Genomic DNA, 20,412 nt, shown 5'->3' on the forward strand with positions numbered 1-20,412 from the left:
TAGGTACAATGCTAAAGTTGTTTGTGTGCGTGTGCATGCGCATGGAGACTAGGGTTCATTGGGTATTTTCCTCACTCACCCTCCACCTTATTATTGAGATGGAGAAGGTCTCTCATTGAACCTGTATTTGGCTAGACTGGCTTGCGAGTCAGCCCTGGGCATGTCCCTGTCTCTTCTTTCTCAGCATGGGGATTGTGGGGTTTCCTGGGGATCTGAACTCACAACTTCTTGTTTAGATGAAAAGTCCCTCAATGACTGTGCCACTTTCCCAGCCCACCAAACTATAATTCTTTTGAAAATTATCTTAGTTATTCCTGACAATACAAGGCCCCTCTACATGGGGCTGTCACTGTACCCATGTAGTCCATTCAGGCCTTCTTTGTCACACAAAATGACTCTAGAGTACTATGATAAAGATGTCCCCCACCTCTAGATTTCAAAAACAGCAGTTCATCTTTTGATTTAAATAGGAAACATCGATGGGCCTGGTTTCTTAATTCTGCTATATAATTTGCTGAAAAACAAAACCGTGAACATTTTGTTTTAAATACATTTTCACAGAAGCAAACTCAGATTGTTGCAGAGAGACAATGGTTCTAAGGAATTCAAATGAGATCAAGAATTTCTCTTTCGATGTCACCCCTTTCAGAAACACCCTTTTGTGTGGCATGCATTACATCCCTATAAACACATTTGCAAAAAGCAACCTGAAAACCCCACTTCTGCCCAGAATTACCCAGTGCAACAGGGACAGAGCTCGGTGCCTTTTTCGCTTTATATTTTATAATTGTTTCTCATAGTGTTTTGATTTGGATTCAGATAAACATGTACATTTCAACTCATTTGTCTTTCAAATAAAAGCCCGAAGGGTGAAGAAAGCCTTCTTAAGATGGATTTGGGATATTTATAGTAAGAGAAAAGAAAAAAGGAATACTGTTTGCTAGTGCTTCTCTGCCTCCCTCCCCCCAGACATGGTTTCTCTGTGTGGAGCTCTGGCTGTCCTGGAACTCACTCTGTAGACCAGGCTGGTCTTGAACTCAGAGATCCATATGCTTCTGCCTCCTGAATTCTGGGTTTAAAGATGGATGCCATCACCTCCTGTCACTGGTGCTATTTTTAAAGGACATCTTTTTAAAGTTTCTCAAAGCTTCAGTGGTTAGGACAGAGCTCAAGGCAAAATCATTGCTTAAGGAAACCCTATAGAACATGCTGGAAAAAGCTAAAGTCCAAGCTGAAGCCCCTGAGAGAGGAAAGTGCTCACATGACTGGGGTGCCCTTTGAATCTCTTTAGGTTGTTTTCTAGATGAGACTATGAGAACAAACTGAAATTATATTTCCCTTCCAGCTAGTTAAGCCTCAAATCCCTAGATGAAAAAGAAATGTTTTCTCTTTGGACAGTGATGTATGTCTATTCCCAAAACAAACACAGCAAAAACCCATTTCAGGCACTGACTAAAATAAAAGATAGGAGCAGAGATCACTCAAATGGTGAAGTGTTGCTATAAATTGCCATTTTGCAGGTAACCTCCAGTCAGTGGGAAAGGGTAGGTGGGCTGGTTGTTTATTACTTCTGAAGTCGTGAATCCCCTACCTACTGCCTTTGAATCCCCCACTTACATCACGCTTGTATTTTCACACACAGATTCTGGCTAAGTTGTGGCAGATGGAGCTGTTGGCTACCCAGCAGACATTTCTCACCATTTCTTCCTTCCTAATAGAATTCTCGTTTTATTCAAGAGTGCTCTTTCTACACATACATGCACACATACACAACACATGGAGAACTTGATTACAAATGTGGAATCTTTAATCCAAAAGCCAAATAGCACCTGGAAAGATTTCAGAAATTAATACTGTATTGGGGAGTGGTTGGTGTGTCTCTCTGCACCCAATCCCTCCAGCTGGATAGGAATAAGGCAGCTTATAGCTTCAGTTGCAGTGGCAAACATCTTAAACTCTAAAGGAAACCATTGAATGTATGACTTTGATGCTGCATTGAGCAGGATGGAGACAGAATGACCCTGGGCTGTTGCCTTTGTCACTCATCTTGGAGCCTACTTCTCTAGGATTCTCTCATGCAAATTTTTACCTATTCTTAAGTTCGAGATGAGATTCACTCTTAGCCAGGGCTCACAGCATCCTGATACACAGGCTGGAAACACAGAACCCGAAGGACCGGGAAATAATGAGATCTTCAGATGCTAAGCAAGAATGAGCTCGATTTTCTGATGTCTTCCCTGTTGGTAGTGGTACTCACTGGCCTCCTCTTTACTTCCACTCACTTAGTCACTTCCCAAAATCCTTTAATTCCCTTATTTTTCTGAGGTTTGGAGGTGAGGTGTGGGAGAAGAGTTCACTAAACCAGTTTATATTACTTGTGCTAATGAGAACTGCTACTGAATGGAAGTGTCAATCAATGGAGACACAGCACCAGGAAGGGGTGTCCCAGTGTCTCTGCACCAAGGTTTCTATGGCTTTCTCCTGAAAGTTACAATTCTCCACAGCTGTCAGATGCAATTGAAATATTTGCTTGAAGCGAATATAGTACCTAATTTAGTCCAGGAAATCTGTGGATATAAAATAAACTAATTTCTGCTTCAATGTTTAGTAAGTTTTAAATTGTTTATGTACCTTTGCCTTCAGGTTGATGGACAGCACATTTAACAGCCATATAAAGGAACACCATCCAGATCTCATTCACTTCATCTCATAACCTTATGAAACATTTGACATGTTGAGATGGAGCTGGGCGGAACTGTGTGCTCACTGCCAAGCGATATTCATGAGGGTCTTATTCTGTGCATTGACTGCCACTTAAAGAAAGAAACAGAACTACATAATCAGTCAAGTGTAATTCGGTCTCTTTGTACAGCTACATTCAAGGTTACAACAAAGTGTATAGAATCTGATATTTGGCCTCCTACAGTATCGCAAGAAACATCTGCATGGTAGGAATTGGAAGAAAAAAATGATCATGTTTGTAAGACACATACACAAGAGTCTCCCACAGATTCTTTTGCAGATTCGATTTGATGTATGTCTATGGGTGGATAATAAACAAGAAGATAAAGAAAATAAGCAGGGTTTATCCTGGTAGTCTGCGCCTATGAGAAAAGCCAGACAGTAAGTTTCCAACATGAGCACAGAAGCACCTTTGTGTTGACTGACCCCTGAAATACCAACGTTCAGATACGATGTTCAATTAAACATTATTAGACACTTCACTTAGGATCTGTAACTGTTCTCAGATATTTGGTCAAAGACACCAAGACACAGGAAAGAGAGAAAGAAGGAGGGAAGGGATGGAGGAGATGGTGGGAAGGAGGGAGACCCCCTCCTGTTGAGTGCCTCTGTGGACAGCTCAGAAGACAGGCATGGACCTGCCTCTCAGTGCATCTGAAGGCAATCAGATTACTAGAAAAGAAACTAACATCCAGCATGAATAATGTAAAAGTGTATAAATGTAGCCCAAAGTTCCATAATGAGCAGTTTCCATTTGTTCTTTCAACCAACATTTAATGAGTTCTTGCTGTTTGTCAAAAGCACTGCTAGATCTTAAGAGCTAGAAAAAAAAATAAAACGAGTCGGTGGCCTTGTTCTCAAGATGCAGTAGGTGAGACTGAGATGGGCCTGAAGAGACTTCTGAAGAAGGGGCGTGACAGCTGCACTGAGACTAAGGATTGGCAATGACATGATCTTGCTGCAAGAAATGAATAGGAGGGAGGAGGGGATAGGAAGGTCTGAGAAGAAACCTTCATGACCTTTTCCCTGGAGAAATATCTAACCAAATGAGGATGAGTGAGGAGAGTGGGGAGTCAGCAATTAGGACATCTGTACCAATGATTCTGGCTGAACATGCCCCAAGTTGTGTTTAACATATTCAACTCCATTTGGCAATGGTCATCTCTTTCATGACTAAAAGACCCAGTTCTAGTCAAGTGTGGTGACCCACATTGTAATCCCAGCACTCAAGAAGCTGAGGCAGGAGGATAATGGTGAGTTCAAGGTTAGCCTGGGCTGCATATTTAGTATCAGGTCACTCTGAGTTGCATAGTGAGACATTGTCTATACCCCATCCCACTATGAAAACCAAACTGATGTATTCATGTAATACTATGTAATTTTTATCTATTTATTTCCCAAAAGACTTCTAAGCCATATTAAACACTGATACCAGCTGAAACCAACCTAATGTCAAAGTACATGGTGCCACTACCCTTTGTATAAAAATGTTCATTAAATAGTTATTCAAGGGAGGAGAGACTGAAAGACCATGAAAATATTCTGAGACACACTGTCAGAAACCTAAAACATATTAGGATTTTTGTGATAAAGATGGATGTGTTATTATTTTTGAAGCTGGGCAGGATGTCAGAGACAAACTTGAAAATATATAGAAATACTCCTCATGTCAATCAAGACTCAATGTTAATTCTGTATTCTAAGGATGTAAATGTAGGAGAATGGTCAACATAACTCATAATGTTCTATACTTTCCATGGAAAGCATGTGCTGTTGACCTTGGATAGAGATTGAGGAATAAAACTTGTTTCCCCCACATAGCTGAAATGTATTACCTCTGCCTGTCTCTCCAGAGCTGAGCACAGGGGCTCTCAATAAATATTATGGAATGAATTAGCTAATGAACGATGAATGTGAACCTTCCAAACGCTCTTGCCAGCTTTCCCTTGGGAACAACAATAAGTGATTAAAAGATTGATTTGAATTAAACTTGAAGAGCTGGGCCTGCAGTGAAAAGGCTTTCTTGAGGCATAAGTCTGTGGATTTGGGTTATGATGAGTTGACCTAACTTAAAAGAGAATGACCAGTGTACTAACTGAGGGACTGAGGGATGAGAAGGAAGGAGGAAGTTTCTTAATACGTTTCTGAGTCATGAGAAACAAATATTGTGTGTGTGTGTGTGTGTGTGTGTGAGAGATGTGTACACCTGATACTTTTGTATTTGAGATATACACATTCAAATCTACCTACTTGCATTTATCACCTATCATCTAATTTATTATCCACCCACTCATTATTTGAATACACAATGCAATGTATGTGTATTCTTACATATTAAGCATAATGGGTGCAAGAAAGTACAGTTAAAACAGCACAGGAACACTTTTTTACCTTCTAAGGACTAGCAATGGGACTCTAGAGCAAGGCACAAAAGCGTTCTCTTCCTCCCCAGTTTTATCTTGTAAACCGTGAAGTCTGACAGTATTTACTCCAGGGTCTTGTTGAGAAGACTGAATTTACATTTCTAGAATGATCTTTAGAATGTGCCTAAAGCTTTATGGATGCTCACTGAGTGACAGTTTTTAGTTACTATGCTACTTTGTTCCCTCTAATCGTCTTTCTTCCTAAGAAGCAGGGAACACATTGGATCATTTCAACAAGAGGCAAAAAAGTCATGTACCTACCATGTAAGCAGCTGTCTTAGCTATTCGAGGAGAAAAAAGAGTCTACACATGGACACTAAAACTGTGAAGGTAAAAATTCTCAGGAGGACAATGTTTAAATTAGGTTTGACTTCTCAAAATAAAAATATATGGAAAGCATAGACTTAGAAACATGTTCTGTCTCCAAACACAAATTAAGAATTAAAGAAATCAAAACAACAGACTCTGTAATCTGCTTAGGAAAGTATAAATTGTTAATCAGGCTCCCAGCTACAATGTTTAGGACCATCTTTAGCAAAAAGTCTGCCTGGAGGAGGATCAGGTGCTTGTTTTAAAGGCTAGGCAGCCTATTAACCTCATGCCCTTAGGGTCTAGGCCACCGTAGACAGAGTTGTCTTTGAGATAGACTCCCTTTAAATGACTTAGTTATTAAAAATTAAGTCACCAGCACAGGGTAGACAAATTATATTTTCACTAGCATGAATGGGCTTTAAAGAATATAAATCAGGAAATAAATATTTCCTTGAAAGAAAGTGATTTTTCTCCCAGCAAACATTTCCTGAGTCTCGGTCAACCATACTGCCATCACCCTAAAATTCTGATTTTGTGACTGGAAAGCAATATTTTAAAACCATCTTCTCATTCCCCCCAGCCTAGATTTATATATTCCATTAAGCATCTTCTATTTGTATCAGAAGGGCTTTTTCTGTAGAAAAAGTTAAAGAATGAATTTCCCCCAAACTCTTGACTGAATTATCATTCTTAGGAACACTTGTCAATCAGGTAAAACCTAAATTGGAAAGTATGTGACAGGCACAGTATCTCCTTAGCATGCAGAGTCTCGTGGCTGCTTCTCTGAATTGTTGAGTTTAACATGGTCCAAATTTCACTTCTGGTTTTAAGGTACTTTTTTGTAACATCGTGGATGTTAGCACACATTTCTGAATTATTAGACAGGGAAACTTTGGTCCTTGTATTAGGTGACTGGTATTGCTAATCAACCATGATGAAAAGGCCATGATACAGTGAAAGAATGTGAAAGGAAGTCATTTAAATGTCCCTTCTAGTGCAGTGACAAATTGGGAAGCAAACATATGCTCCATCAGTGCTCAGAACATCAGGGTGCATATCCACCTTTGGCTGTAGCCCTGCCTTTCGATAATTTCTTCTCTTCGTGCCCATCATATTAAACTCTTTCATCGGGTCACGCTAAATTTAGTTGCTTGAGAGCATTTTATTTTCCTATGTAGCTCTAACCTACATATTTAAATAAAGCTACTGTCCCCACTTAGTTTCCTGTTTGGGGAGAAAGTGGTCATTTTGATCACCAGCATCCATGTCACATACTGCCCCTTACTCTTTTGTGGCCATCTCTGAAATGTTTTCATTATTTTTTCAGAACAAACAAGTATGTGTCCACTTCAATTCAATTCAAAAGCTGGGGAGATTTTTGTTTGCTTGTTTGTTTTATAAACTACAGTGCTTCTTCCAAAGATAGTTAGGAGTATAGTACCCACAAGCAATGGAAAAATCAGTTTTCTCCAAAGGTTTGTCACTGGATATATTAACCACACCTCAGGGCAGGCCCCATCCCTGGGAGAAAATGGTCAACACAAAACAAACTCAATGGCATTTTTGTAAACTTTGTTTCAATTTGTTTTGTTTGGGCATTTATTTACTGTGTTTCTGAAAAGTTAATTTGCTTGTGTGCTTCTTTTCTTTGTTTGTGTCTCTTTTCTAAAGAGAAAGAACATAAAGGTAAAGTTAGGTGAGTTGGGAGGATCTGGGGGACTTGAAGGAGAGGAAAACAAGATTAAGACAGATGGTATGAAAAAAATTAAGTGCAGGTCTAGGAGGTGTGTCTGGCATGTTTGCATTTCCTTCAAAGCCAGCTGATGGCTTGGTCTGGATGCTCTCTATGAAGGTGAGAGGTCCTGCCCAACTGGTACTCTGGTATATGGGGATGATGGAGCAGAACCTCCTCTTGAGGACAGTAAGTGGTCTTGCTTTGTTCAGCTGGTTTAATCAGGACCTGCTCCAAACATCTCTTGTTTTTATAAAAGGGGAGAAGTCAGTGAAAGAAAGTGGCATTGATGCATCAGAAGGCTACAGTGTAGAATTAATTCTTTATGAAACACTAGCAAAATCCCAACTAGGTACTTTTAAGCAAGTAGCTTAATTTGAGGATAATTGCTAGGAGATACAGAAGCTTGATGTGGTCCACATTAGGGTTCATCAGCGACGCAGTCGTCATGGTGAGCTCTGTCACTTTGCATTGGTGATTTCTCAGTCTGACCACACACTGCTCTGATCAGTGTTGAATTAGTACATGTTGCTAAGGAGAACTCAGAGTATTTCATTTGAATGTGCAGTTGAACAGTTTCAAACATTTTACAAGTTGGATGACAGATTAATAAAATTTGCTTTTATTCTTGCCGTTAAAAGCATGATACACTGGCTTTCATGGATGAAAGCTATATTATACCTTAGACAACCATCACTTTTAAAAGTAAAAAGTGCATACATTAAAATACAAATGAACACTTTAGAGATTTCCTTTTGTTTGTCCACAAGTATATAAACTTTATTTTTATGGAGAAAAGACACCTATTTTATTATTTATTCAGTTAAATGAGCTGTGTTTGCTTTTGCATATCAGATTAGATACAAATTTAAAACTTGTCATTGCTTACTGAATTATGCAATCAAGTGGGGAGAATTAATTGTTTGTGACACATTCTGGCCATCAGCTTGGAAAAGCACATTTTTTAGAGGACATGTTAATGTAGTCAAAGATCACTTTGGTTCCAAATATTAGAATCAATATCTATAGGTTTATTTTTTTCAGGACTTGAAACTGAACCTAGGACTTTGCTCATTAACGACAAGTGCTCTACCCCTGAGTGACATCCCCATGTATGTTGTGGTTACAGGACCCAAAGATACCTGTTGGTACAGTGGTTTTGTATAGTTTGTCTTCTGGCCTCTTCTGTAATTACAAGTTGCCTTTATTTTTTTGCTCATCCATATAAGAAGGAAGCGAACAAGGCTTCATTTTTCAATATGAAGACATTCATTATACAACCCATTGGTCATAAGGCTTTTGGATTTCATGGAACATTAACAGTTTTATTTTTTAAAAGGGGGAAGAGTTGACATTGAGTTGCTTGCCAGATTTTAATCTTGCCAAGGTAAAACCCAGCATAATTTATCCATACATACACTCTTGTCGTGAAAGAACTGACATTCTTACTTCAAAGGAAGGTCATTGTCTGAGTTTTTTTTTTAATAGAATAAATGGAGGTTTAGGAAATATAGAAAAAGGTTACCATTAATGTCCATATCTGATCACTAACCAGTAAATTTACTTTTGAAAGATGGACACTTGACTTTGACAGTCTGGAAGAATCATTTATTTGGATAAAGATCATTAAAAACTGCCATCAGTTTTTTTTTTTTAACAAGTAAACCAAGTCTCAAAGCACATCACCAGCACCCAAACAGGAACAAAATTCTGACAGATATCTTAAAATGTATTCTTTGCAACAGGAGTTTGAGAAAATTGTACAAACACAAAAAATAAACCTATATCTTTATCCTTATTGATAAGTTGCGATACCTGCACCTCCACGGACTAAAACAACAATACCGTAGATGTATTTCCTCTTTAATTTTTAATGCCAGAATTAAGCAGAAATGACAAAGAGCAATGACATCCAGTGACTAGATATCAAGCTGTACAGGAGAGAGATTAAAGAACAAAATGAATGTAGTACATCCACAGATAAGTCACTCTGCATATCCCTGCTTATCAGTTATCTCGTATGTAAATGGTCGGTATGGTGGAAAGTCTCAGAGAGCTTTCTCATGCCTCACGTTATCTGATTATATGTCTAATTATCAAACTTACTTTGGAGTCTGGATGAACTACGTGACTTTTTAAAAGTGGTGGCCCATCTATGTCTGTCAAAGGTGGCCCATCTATGTCGGTCACACGAAGTGACCCTGTTGTTAAGAAGGGCCTCTGCTTCCCTCTCTCTCTATTCTTTTCTCTTTGCTCTTTGTGGATTTGTATGTGTATGTATATGAAATTTTACTTTGAAAAGAGTACTTTCAGAGCCAGGCCTTACTGTGAATGGGGAGGTAGGGGCAGGAGCACAGGGAGTTCAAGGCAGTTTGTAGATATGTGGGGATTTTGAGCCCAGGGAGAGCTACACAAGAAAGAACAACTCCCCTCTTTTTAAGTATTTCAGAGAAAATACTACACAGTGATAGTAATGAAGTAACAAAGTTGTGGTTATAAAAGAAGCAAATAACTTATTTTACTTAACACTTAGGGAAGGCTGTAAGTAAATTCTTCCAATGTGTGTACATGTGGGGCAAACTTGAATGTCATTACGGTGTCTGGTCACTGGGATCTGGGCCTCTCTGTTTAGGCTTCATTGACTGGCCAGTGAGATCTAGGGACTGGATTGTCTCCTCCCCAGTGCTGGGATCACAGTCCAGGCCATGAATGGCTTTTAATATGGGTGCTGATGCTGGAGATTGAATGAAGGTCCCCATGAGTGTACAGCAAGCACTTTTCTGATCTAGTGACCATCCCAACCCTACAAATACATTCTCACTCAGCTCTCTCTACTCAGCATACCAATTACCTTGGACTTACTGGGCTGTTATTTTTATATATGGGACTGATGTGCTTAGAGGTACTATGAAATCGAGCTGTTTCTTGCCATCAGTGAAATGAATGCTTTTCAGTTTTCTCTACTTCCTCAAAATGCTTCTTCCATCAATGAAGCTATCTATCATGGCAGGCAAAGATCATTATGTTCAGACAAATAGCCCACATATGATTTTTACTGTTTATAAACTCTACTGTGTGATTACAAGTGAAATTTAAAAATCGAGTAACCCTGAAACATTTTCCTTAGCCTTAAACTCTGCCTTACTCTGGTCAAAATAATCAAACTGTTCCCATGCCCTCTGCTGTTCAGTATTTCTCAGAGAGAGTCACACTTTCACTTCTAAGACATCACAAGTATTTGCTAACAGCACATTCATTAAGTGCTTGGCTCAAGGGGAAATTCCCTGGAAATTCAAACTAAGAAAGGGCTGGGTAAAGAGGAAACACATATTAGAGTTCCCTTTTGATATGCTGTGCGATTGTTATGATGCAAAATGCACATAAAACTGAGAGCTGTCTCAGCGGTAGGCCTGCCTGGCATGTTTAAAGCTCTAGGCTTAAACTCCACACCACCAACAGAACAAAGGCCCCCAAATTGATGTTTTAGCCAGGCATGCTGGCTCCTGATATTATCCTAGTCAAGGAAGGCCAAGTTTGGCTGGTTGCTGTGAGCCATCCTGAGCTACATAGTAAGTTCCCATACAACCTGGGCTACAGAGTGACATCCTGTCTCAAAAAGACCAACACACCACACAAACAAAACCAAAGTGGAATGTTTAGGGCAGTGCACAACTTTATAGAACAGTTCAGCACAGCTGAGTTCATCATTATTATTATTTGGGCATACACAAACTCTGAACTCAATGGCTGGAGAGATGGTTCACCAGTTAAGAGCACTTGCTGCTGTGTCAGGGAACTTGGATTGAGACTTACATGGCAGTCCATAGTCATCTGTAACTCCAGTTCCAGAAGCTCTGATGCTTTTATTTGACCTCTACAGGCACCAGTCATGCATGTGTTGCACATACATACACAGAGTCATGTATGTATGTATTTAAATCCTGTTCCCCATACACATAAATAGTAATATTGTAGATTTAAGAGACCCCACTCACTATACCATACACAATGTGTAATGGGTACTTTTGTCTGAATCACTATTTTATGCTTGGCTTGCAGGCCTGCAAAGAGTACAGCGTCACCTGTTTGGCTTGTAGGATGATAAGGAGATGGATGGGAGAGAGTTACTAGTCTTTAAACAACTAAGAATCTTGATTATGATGAATATCTGACCACATTAAAAAATACTCATCTTGCTAATTTATAACCAAGCCAAGACCATCATTTTAGGTGGTAATTTTTTAAAAGTTGATTTTCAGGAAACCAGCAGTGTGTACGAACACGCTAAGGGTGCTATTGTGCTTAAATCACTATGCTTATAAGGACGAAATAGACTCCATGTGAAACAGGCACATTTCATTCTATTTTGATTCTTGTGCCCCAACATACATGGAATTCATCTCTTTCTGCTTCTATCTTAGCCATGCCCTCAGCTTAACTTTCCTTATTGCTGTTTTTCAGTCCTGTAACTTAATTAGGTTTCTTGAACATCTTTGGTTAGACCTCCTTACTTAGGAAATTATAGAAAGACATTGTGCACTCTCAAGTGATGAGCTGTGAAGATAAATTATACCCCATGGCATGCTAGCATTATGATCTTCATCTTCAAAAACTGTTCTCTTCCAAGAGAGCACCGCTGATCTGCTGGTAGAAGCTTTCAACTTGTGCTGCCAAACACTGCAAATCAAATTTTAATAGTAACATTGTGACTTTAATTAAACTTCTCCTATAAATCTCCGAAAGGTGGTGTGACTGCTTGAGAAATTGGGTACTCAACAGTGTTCATGTCAAGATATTAATGAAATGAAGTGGAATGATTTCTAGAAATCTGTGTGGATGGGAGACAGGGCCCTTTCCACACACATCTATGAAACATTTATGAAGGTGCTCTCGAGATAATCATCATACAGCAGGTGTTTTTACTGGATGTCTTAGAAGTTCTGTGAGTCATCTAGTCTTGAACAGCTAGACTACTGGCTGAAGTTGCTTCCCTCTGGCCAAACTGTTTTGGCTTAAACAATCTGACTGTTTTTCATCTAGTAAACGAACCAACTTTCTGAAAGATTTCTTACACATTTTCCCATGTTCCTTATGTTCCTACCTTGTGGATGATAGTGTTCCAAGGACCATATCCAGTTAGCTAAGGAAAATCTGAAGTTTCTCATAGGACAGCTTTGAGAATAGGGGCCTTTGCCCTAAAGAGGAACTTTTAAAACTATAGGCAAATGAATTTGTTTAAGAGCAAGTTCAAACAAAACCATTACTCTTTATATCCAAGAATTGTCCAAATCTCCCATTTATCTTAAAATTAAGATAGACACCCATAGGGAAACAAAAAGATAAAATAAAACAAGATCAACCTACATTTCTACATTTCTTCTTAGTTTGTAGAACATTTTCACAAACGGGTTCTCTTTCTCTCTCTTTCTCTCTCTCTCCTGTGTGCATGCATATTTAACTTTCTGTATGCAATTCCCTTATTTCCATAATGTTCTTGAGTTTTATATTAAAGAGTCATTATGAGAAGCAAGTGAAGCCACGAAAAGTTTGATTATCTCTATTCTCACCTTTTTGTGAAGCAAATGAGGTAGACTCACTAGACACTGGCTAGGCCCAGAGAGTGTGAAAAATGCAATTCAGACTGAGTCATTGCTTGCTATTTTCATAATTGAGACCCTAATTCAGATGGACTCCGTGAGTGGTTGCATTGACCAAGCAAGGCACAAGGCCACAGGCTTCTGCGGGGTGTTATCTCATTTGCAACACATTTCAAACTTCAGAACCGATTTTTCAATTGGAAGTTGAAAGCCGAAGATTGTCAGTAGAAAAGACTGATTCACCCTCCGGAACTTATCTTTCTCCAAGTTCCAGGAGGAGCATTTAAAGAGGTTATCTAGGGCAGGTGAGGTGGCTCTGTTGTTAAAGGCACTTGCTGCCAAACCTAATGACTTGTGTTTGATCCTGAGAATCCACATGGTGGAAGCAGAGAACCTACTCCTGCATGTTGTCTGAGTTCTACACAGGTGCCATGGCATGTGTGCATGTACACTACACACACACACACACACACACACACACACACACACACACACACACAAATAAAATGAAAAATTGTAATGATTACTGTTTCAAAAGAAGTTCCCTGAAAGAACATAGGGAACAATTACAACACATGGCAATCAGAAAAAGGGCAACATCTTATCTTCTTTGGACCTTGCGCTTATTGGAAGGGGAACTTCCTACCCTTAGGTACCTCTATTTCAGCACGAGTCCTTCATGTGTATCTATCCCTAAATGAGTTATTGTTTTTTTTCCTCCAAACATTTCTTTAGTGGTGAGAGTCTTTAGTGGTTGGAATCATAACTATAAGCTCTTCCTTAGTAGTTGGTAAGGTGGTATTTAGCAAACAGAGCCTTGGCAAGGTTCTAGGAAGATATATAAGAAAAACCTTGAATAATTTTGACAGTGGTAGGCTCATGATTAATTGGCCTTTGCTTTGATTTGGAACTGTATGCAGTTAGAAAATTATGAAAATACCTCAGAAGTCTCTTAAATGAAAGGAACTATACAAATGGCAGACAACGGTTTTGACCCGAGACACATATTAAGGTTCTGCTTGGAGAATGCTAACTTGTCTATGAAGAAAAAGCAGACAGGCTCTTATCAGCACAGCAAGATCTGTGTTGCAACTGAACTGCATGGCAGAGGTCTGGAGTGGTCCACTACAGGCCCCTCCTACTTAAGCAAGAAGTTGCGGTAGCTGGAAAAAAAATGAAGACTTAATAATACATTGTCATCCACAACTACAAAGCAGGTAGAGCCAGAAAGGGAGCCCACACAAAAATTCCCAAGGAAGGTGGCGCTTTCCAGCTTATCTCTGTTATCCTTGGATGGGCAGTCATCCCATTACCACTAATTAGACATGCCAAAGTCATTGTTCTAACTTGTTGCTTCACTAAAGGGGCATGTGCGCCCTCGTGATGTGATTTCTAGAAATGCCAACTGTTTGCCAGTGTCTCAAGCATTCAGCAGGACAGTTTTGTCCCTGAGAGAAGAAGAAAACAGCAAGTTTTCCTTGCAAAGCTGGTGGAAGTGGTGGGTGGAGGAGATAAGGCACGAGATTTTTTTTTATAGTAGACAACTTGATAGAAAATGCTTTTGTTCCATGTATTATCTTCGCAGAGTTAGCACTGAGAAATGTAATTGCAATAAATTGGCGTAAAAGCCAACTAGGAGAGGGACTGGAAATCCCCCTGGAGACACCAGCCTGTCACTTCCTCTTAATGGCAGCAAAGCATAATTGTGGACAAGTGCAGTGGAGTTACATCATTGCATTTTCCTCCCAGCAGTGCCCTGTTACCTTGTATTTCCTGACGACGCAGAGCACTTCCTCTGCTTCCAAAGTGTGGCACAACACATGAGAGCAGGTAGGAAGAGGCCTATCCTTTATTTCACGCCAACACTGTGTTAATTAGTACACACCGACGGGAAAGGGGGGTAAGGCACAGTTCTCTGCTGGATTTCTTATAAGTTTCTTAGTGCTGCATTGAAAATATGGCCCCTGGCATGCACTTTGCCCTCTTCATGACATCATGAAGCGATCTGCTTTATCATACTCCCTTTCTGGTCACAACTGGCTTTTGGATTCTCCAGAATGCCAAACACAGAGTCACATAGGCGCTCACACACAAAGGACTGTGCCCAAGCTAAATTGAGAGGGGGTGCTTGTCCACCTACTCCTGCACTCCCCCAAAGCAGAAAACATCCTCAGGTTTCCATTTCCACGTAAAACTCAGCAAGAAAAGAAAGAGAATAAGCCAGCTTTGGCCATCATTCACACGGCTGGCTGTTACTCATTCTCTGAGGAGTTGTCCATTAACTAGCCACATCTCTGGCTCTTCCGTTAGCATCACAGGGAGGAGTTTGCACCCCCTGGATAATTAACCACTGGAAAAGCTCCCAATTAACATTCATCTCCCGCCCCAGACACATAAGTACACCCCAGCCACACTGTTAAAGGAAATATCTTTTCTGGTCCACAGTGTGTGACTTCAGTAAGTGAAAGTGAAGACACGCAGACTGATACAGCTTGCAGTGACTATCACAAGAAAGTGTCTTCATACAAAAAAATGAGTGGGTGAGAAAAATGTGTGAATGTTCCACATGATTAAACTTCTTGGTTCTCGAATGTTCTCAGTAGTAGTTAAGTTAGGCGACCAGCCCCTTGCAAGCAGGGACCTGCATGTAACTTCTCATAAAATATGGATTTTATTGCAGTAGCAACAACACTTCTCAGTACCACGTTGACCTCGACAGCATCTCCCATCTCGACATGGACCATAACTCTTGGCAGGCGAGTAACTATGGAGGAAGTGACCCCAGCTCTGCGGCAGTATAGGACTCTGCAATGACCGCCTTCATTAAATTCCACATGAACGCACTGGGACCTCTGCTCTAGCATTTGACACCTAAAATCAGGCGCATCAGATCTGTTCACCAAACAACAGAGCAAGGCATTCTACCCCAGATGTGTGTGTGTAAGTGTGTGTGCGCGCGCTTGTGCGTGTGCGTGTGTCTCCGTGAAACAGCACCAGCGAGCGGCGTCTTCCACATGACTTTTCCCCGGACAGTGTGCTCCATTTTCGAAGTCCAGTGTCGGACTTGCCTTGCAACCTAAGCATTTCTGTCCTATAGAAGCCTTCAGGCATTGCTCTGAACATGCAAGCTAACAGTTTTCTTTAGCCCATTCTCTCAGCCAAACCACCTCTGTAAGTTTTCCTTATTGGGTGCATTCCAGAGTTTTCAGACTACCTGAATTAATTTCTGCGTTACTCTCAATACAAAAAAAAAAAAAAAACCCGCAACTCAGCCCAAGCAGTCACCATACAGACCCTTGTATTGTTGGGTAGGTGGAAATAAATCAAGCCCCAAACGGCTCCATCGCTTCTGCACGCACTAGCGCCCTTGGTAATTGACCAGCCAACTTTGCAAAGCTGGAGCTCGGCTGGCCGCCTTTGCCAGCCCCACCGAGAAGACGTAGGCAGCTTCCTCTAGTCCGCACTGTTCCCTGCCACCCCCCACAAACCCCTAGGCGGCTCGGTCTTACCAGGCGACGGAGGAGCGGCGCCCAGGCTCCCCGGGAAGCGGCGCTGGTCCTAGGCAGGGACAGCAGCGCCACCAACGCAGCCCGACCCGCGCGCCCGCCCGCCCGCACTCCAGCTCGAGGCTGAGCATCCCTCCAACTCCGCGCGCCGCACACACCCGGCGCCGAGGACCGCTCTCTTTCTCTGATTGGCTTCCATCAACGCTACAGAACTAAAGATATGTATATATCAAGGAGAAAGAGAGGGAAAGAAAGAAAGAAAACGCACGCACAAGCTTCCGCATTCCCAACAGAGACTGAACCCACCTCTGTTCGCGTTCCGGATCCTGGGGACACCCTGCAACTAGCCTAGGATGCTCCTGCCTCCGCCACGGTCGCCGGTTCTGCGCTTCTTGCTGCTGTGGCTGGAACTGCAGCTCTCGGGATGGGAAGGTTATGGCTCGGGAGAGCTGGCTCTTGTGGGCACACACTGATTTGCAAGTGAATGAAGTGGGAGGGAGCAGAGAGAGGAGGACTTTGTTACAGAGGCCCAGTGCCTGCCCCCGCCCGCCCCCTCCCCTTGACAGAATGACTCTCAGTGTTTGAAGTCCGGAGCAGTTCGCTCTCTGGAACACTCCTGCAGCTCCAGGCTTTTCCTTCCTCTTTTTTTCTTATATTTTTTGGGGGTACGGCTTAAGACATACTGAGAACTTGTGTGACTCTATCTGATCTTTCTTTTATGCTGTCAAAATGCACGGTGTTCAATTACCAGCTACGGTCGGATGTTCTTTTCTAATAGACTAGGCAATTAAGATTCCCAGGGACACGGTACCGCGTGGCGCTGTGGGCCAGTTTGGGGAGACAGCACGCATATCATGCACGCGAATAAAACAACCCCGGTCTCCTGAGGTAACAATACCGACGGCTGTTCTTTATAGAATAAACAGACGCGAGCAGATTCATGAATGTCTTTGCTTCTTTCATTTCAAGAACACGGGGTTTTGTTTTGTAGCTTCAGGAGCTCCGATGCTGTTTTGGAGTGGGTAACTCCAGAGTGCTGTAGCATGAAGCCATATGCCCCGGAGAATGTAGAAGCGGTTCAAATCCAAACCCCTCAGGATCACCAATGCCTTCATGGTTATTTATCTTTCTAAATGAGCAGAGACCAGGACCGACTACTCTTGCGGATTAGTGTGTAGATTGATATTTAGTACTTGTTTCTGGGAAGTTACTGAAGTAGGATAACGTCTATGTTAAACTCCTTGGTATACATAGCTATCTGAATGGCTATCCTTAGACTTGCCAAGAAACGACTTCTACTCCGAAGGCACTAAGCACAGAAATCTCAACGACGTCAAAGCATTGTTAAAGGGGAATCATGACTTTTCTGCGTAGAAGATGTAGACATGTTGCAGCCATATACTGTTGGATTAAGGAAATTAAATCTAATTACCACAACGGTTTCACCCCGGGTCAGTCCCATCCCAAGCCAGCTGTTTGTGTATGCAAGATTTTCATTGCCTGGTGCTCTATAGTCATTGCAGCCACTTGGCTTCTGAGTGATTTAACTAGCTAGAGGTTGGTCTTCTTCCCAAGAGAGCTCTTACTAGAAAATCTTTTGTGTCCCTAATAGAAGTTCAGGCATTTTAATGAAGCCCAAATCAAAGTATTTCTTCCAGGCAGCCGGTGCTTCAAAGCATTGTATGTGGAACAGTCTAGGCACAGATGTTCAGCACATGGATGGGGGAGGACTTAAAAAGACATCGCTGTGATGCAGAGCTGCCTTCGGTTTGCAGACGGGAGTCTGAGCATGTTCCCTTCATGAGGCCATTTGAACTGACTGCCGTGGAGAAGGGCTAAGGGGCTTCACATTCTCTCTTCCCTCCGGTTACACACCTCTTAATTTGAGAGACTATCTTGCTACGTTTATATAGTCCTTTACAGCTCACAGAGTATTCTTAGAGACTGTTTGATGGGATTCTTTTGTCAATATGATGTGGTTTTTTTTTCTGTCAAAAAATACAGAGGAACTAGGTGGATAAAGGCACAATAGAGGCTAAGAACTGTGTCTAAGGTAATAAAACTCGGAAGAACAAGAGATGAAGAACCTGAATGTATATATGCCAACTAGGGTGTCCACAAAGTATGTGTGTATATGTGATTAATTAGCACGTGTGATAATAAATTGATGAAGGAACATATACAAGTATGTTAATAAAAACACATTGTGTAAGAGTGCCTCTAGCAGACAGATGAATAAATTAACTGATTTTATGCTATATGAAGGGTGATACTGAGGTAGATTTTCTATCCACCGAACCAGTTAATATCTCACAAAGGAAATTTCTTAATTATTTGTGATGTATTACCCTTCAAACTCCATTAGCTACCCATCAAAGGTGGTTAAAACAACCTCATTTTATTAAGAGTGGACAATCAGCTTGCTCCTGAGCAGTTTCATGTGGCAGCACTAAGTGACATTAAGGAGATTGTAACCCCAGGATATTGTACTAAAGGACTTTATGTGATTCTTGGAACTTCCTACTGACATTTACCACAATGACTATTAATGTTCAATTATGATATTGATAAAAAATACCCAGGGTTATTTCAGTGGACAGAGCATTACCCATTACTGCTAAGTCCTGCTGAAAGTTGCTCTTTGGCACCCTGGAACACCTTGACAAGCTGTGCAAGCTAGTCAGAGAATGCTGAGCAAATGCTGCAATCCTTATCATCACATGGGGTTTTCTAGTGAGCCCAAGAGTGAGAGTCTGCTGGGCCTCTGGGCAGGTCTAGAAGCAGGTGTTGAGAAGGCATCAGCATTCTGCTTTGAGTTATTCTCCTGCCTTCACTTTGCTGTTACTTTGTTTCTCTTCACACCAGCCCTCCTCAGTCCTTACCTCCACCGGGCAAAGGGTGTGGCTGGTTCCACAAGCTTGCCTGTTAGAAGGGCAAGAGAGTTTCTCTCTTTGTCCCTCCCCCCCCCCCCACCGCCATTTAATTTCTTGAGAATAGCTTTGATTGGTCAGGCTCCTCCAAGAATGGGTAGGGAGCTGGGCCTGGGAAGGGAGTAGAGGGCACACTCTGATGGCTATCCTGGCTTTTCTAGGACCAACGTGAACAGATACTTCGGGTGTGTCATTGGATGCTGGGAAGACAATCTATAAAAGCTCTCATTTGCCATTTTTCCCCTGTTTTCTTTAGTAGATTGGTGACCTTGAAATAGTGCCAGGGCATGTCATTGTTTTCTATGTACATGGTAGCCAACATTACTTTACTCCTCCCCATTTTTGTTGTTTCATTGTAAAAGAGACTCTCCTTCAGAGACCATGACTAGGGATAGTGTGTGTGTGTGTGTGTGTGTGTGTGTGTGTGTGTGTGTGTGTGTGTGTGTGTGTGTGTGTGGTGGTACCTTCCTCTATTGTTTCCCACTTTATTTATTTTTGAGACAGTGTGTCCTACTGAATGTGAAGCTCAAGGGTTGACCAGACTGGTTGGCCAGTGATGTATAGAGACCTACCTGTTTCTACTCCTCAGCACTGAGATTACTGGTATGCCACAAGAGTCACTTTTACAACAATTCTAAGGACCTGAACTCAGGTTCTCATGCTTGTGCATCAAGTATTTTACTTACTGACTCATCTCCTCAGCCCAGAATATTAGTTTTATGAAGAATGCTCTGCTTTCTCCTAAGTCTATCTTCAGATGATCAACAGACTGTCTTATCCTTGTAATAGGGATACATACAAATAAATAATCACTGGGGCTGAAGGGATGGCTCAGTGGTTAAGGGCACTGATTATTCTAGCAGAGGACTCAGGTTTGATTCTCATCCCCACATGGTGGCTTACAACTGTCTGTAACTCCAATTGCAGGGACTCTGACGCTTGGCTGTAAACTGAACCCTAAATGTGCTACTGTTGGGAAAAGCACACATTTGTATTGCTCATGGCTTCATCATTGTGGTAAACCCAAGGCACAAACGTCCTTCCCCCACATCTGCTTTGTATGTTTGAATGCACACACATCCGAATGTGTCAGTGAAAGACAGGACCATGAATAAAAGGGTGGGAGGCAACTTTAGTGGCTTCTAAGTGAAGCAAAACAAAGGAGACAGG

At 41.4% G+C, this 20,412-nt stretch overlaps 1 protein-coding gene across 3 annotated transcripts in view; it reads right to left on the bottom strand.

Annotated features, from left to right (window-relative positions):
* Cdh6 (cadherin 6) overlaps positions 1-16,844 on the bottom strand; it is a 134,503-nt gene extending 117,659 nt beyond the window's left edge. The window contains exon 1 of one of the 3 annotated variants that reach the window (XM_005078022.4): positions 16,619-16,844. The gene's annotated coding sequence lies outside the window, so the exon portion shown is untranslated. Of the gene's footprint in view, positions 1-16,315 lie in introns of all 3 variants that reach the window. The other 2 variants (XM_013119064.3, XM_013119065.3) reach the window with 2 other exon arrangements.
* Between the last annotated feature and the right edge of the window lie 3,568 nt (positions 16,845-20,412).

This window comes from Mesocricetus auratus, unplaced genomic scaffold (assembly GCF_017639785.1).
Source record: "Mesocricetus auratus isolate SY011 unplaced genomic scaffold, BCM_Maur_2.0 Super-Scaffold_100015, whole genome shotgun sequence".
Lineage (NCBI taxonomy): Eukaryota > Metazoa > Chordata > Mammalia > Rodentia > Cricetidae > Mesocricetus > Mesocricetus auratus.